We start from the raw sequence: 2,572 nt of genomic DNA, 5'->3' as shown, positions 1-2,572 counted from the left end.
GTAAAGCAGGAAATGATGACAACAACAAAAACCCATCGGGCATATAGAAAACAGTCAAAATGACAGAAGTCCCTCTTTTTAGTAAGTACTTTATAAATGAATTCAACTCTTAAAAACACAACAGTAGGGAGAATATAGGAAAACACTTGATTCAACTATATTATGTCTACAAGAGACACACTTTAGATCAAAAGACATAAAGAGATATAAAATGAAAGGATGGGAAAAGATACTGCATGCAAATAGTAATCCAAAGATCAGGGGTGGCTTTACTAATATCAGATAAAATAGACTTTAAATCAAAGAGATTGCAAGAGACACAAACATTAAATTTTAATAAAATTTTCAATACAGCAAAAGGATATACCAGTTGTAAACTTTTATACACCTAATGACAGACCATCAAAATATATATGAAGTAAAACTGACAGAATTGAAGGGTAAAATATTCAATTTTACAATAATAGTTCAAAACTTTAGTACTCCCCTTATGATAATGGGTAGAGTGCGACAGAAGCTAACGAAAGAGAGGACTCACACAATAAACTAACAAGAACTAGCATATACAGAACACTCTACCTAACACCAAGAACATACACATTTTTCTCAAATGCACATGGGACATTTTCTAGGGTAGACCGTATATCAAGCTACAAATTAAGTTTCAATAGATTTATAAAAAGATACATAAAAGTATGTTGTCTGACCACAGCAGGATTAAGTTTAGAAATCCATAACAGAGGAAAAGTTGGAAAATTCACTTTACCAATGACATTAAACAACATTCTTGAGCAACCAGTGGCTCAAAAAAGAAATCACATAGAAAATTAGAAAATACTGTAGCTGCCATCTTGCATCCCCGCGTGTGTGCGCCTAATTTCAGCTGGTCCACCCGAGACCCCCTGAGCGCCAATCCTAGTACCCCACACGGTCCCATTTCCGCTCCAACAAGATGAAAGAGACTATCATGAACCAGGAGAAACTTGCCAAACTGCAAGCAAAAGTGCGCATTGGTGGGAAAGGAACTGCTCGCCGAAAGAAGAAGGTGGTTCATAGAACAGCTACAGCAGATGATAAAAAAAACTTAGTTCTCCTTAAAGAAGTTAGGGGTGAACAATATCTCTGGTATTGAGGAAGTGAATATGTTTACAAACCAAGGAACAGTGATCCACAACCTTAAAGTTCAGGCATCCCTGGCAGTGAACACTTTCACCATTACAGGCCATGCTGAGACAAAGCAGCTGACAGAAATGCTACCCAATATCTTAAACCAGCTTGGTGCAGACAGTCTGACTAGTTTAAGAAGGCTGGCTGAAGCTCTGCCCAAACAATCTGTGGATGGAAAGGCACCACTTGCTACCAGAGAGGATGATGATGATGAAGTTCCAGATCTTGTGGAGAATTTTGATGAAGCTTCCAAGAATGAAGCAAACTGAATTGAGTCAGCTTCTGAAGAAGATAAAACTTGAAGAAGTTACTGGGAGCTGCTATTTTATATTATGACTGCTTTTTAAAAAGTTTGTTCATGGAACTGATAGAATCTAAATCTCTAATATTTTTAAGCCCAAGCCCCTTGGACACTGCAGCTCTTTTCAGTTTTTGCTTATACGCAATTCATTCTTTGCAGCTAATTAAGCTGAAGAAGCCTGGGAATAAAGTTTGAAACAAGATTTAAAAAAAAATTAGAAAATGCTTAAGAGACAATTGAAAACTCAGTGTACCAAAACTAGGGGATAGTTATTTTTAAGGGGAGAATTGTTATAAATCACACTAAAAAAAAGAGAAATATACCAACAAGCTAACTTTACAACTTAAGGAACTAGAAAAAGAAAAGTCCAAAGCTAGTAGAAGGAAGGAAATAACAAAGAATAGAGATAAATGGAATAGAGAATAGAAAAGTAATAAAATCAATGAAACCAAACGTTGATTGTTCAAAAACATGAACTTGCTTGACACACTTAGAATTGTGTGGACTACTAATGACTAAATTCTAAATTCTACTCATTACTAAATTCTACTCAAATTGGATAACTAGACGAAATGGACAAGTTCCTAGAAGTACAAAGCTTCCTAAGACTAAATTACACAAAAATAGAACTATAACTAGTAAGGAGATTGAATTGGTAACCAGAATCTGAATGAAAAGCTGTGGAACTGATGGCTTTACTATTGAGTTCTAGCAAACATTTAAGGGAGAGAGAATACCAATCCTTCCTAACCTTTTCCCAAAAATTGAAGAGGAGTGAACACTTCTTGCCTCATGCTATGAGACTAAGATTACTCTGATAGCAAAGCCAAAAACACTACAAGAGAAACACTACAGACCAATATCCCTTATGTACATTGATGAAAAAAAATCTCATCAAAATACTAACTAACTGAATTCAGCAGCATATTAAAAGGATTATGCATCATGACCAAGTGGGATCTATTCCTGGAATGCAAGGATGGTTCCACATATGAAAATTTATCAAGGTAATACATCTCATTAAAAGGATGAAGGACTAGGGTGCCTGAGTGGCTCAGTAGTCTAAGCATTTAATTCTTGATTTCTGCTCAGGTCATGATCTCA

General features: G+C 35.7%; 1 pseudogene; it reads left to right on the top strand.

Moving 5' to 3' along the window:
* The first annotated feature begins 942 nt into the window (after nucleotides 1–942).
* LOC144216697 (transcription factor BTF3 pseudogene) lies at nucleotides 943–1,642 on the top strand (annotated as a pseudogene).
* Nucleotides 1,643–2,572: the final 930 nt, after the last annotated feature.

The sequence above is a fragment of the Crocuta crocuta genome, unplaced genomic scaffold (assembly GCF_008692635.1).
Source record: "Crocuta crocuta isolate KB4526 unplaced genomic scaffold, BGI_CrCroc_1.0 scaffold48, whole genome shotgun sequence".
In the NCBI taxonomy this organism is placed as follows: domain Eukaryota; kingdom Metazoa; phylum Chordata; class Mammalia; order Carnivora; family Hyaenidae; genus Crocuta; species Crocuta crocuta.
The sequence above is the reverse complement of the archived record's forward strand: the minus strand, read 5'-3'. Positions and strand labels throughout refer to the sequence as shown.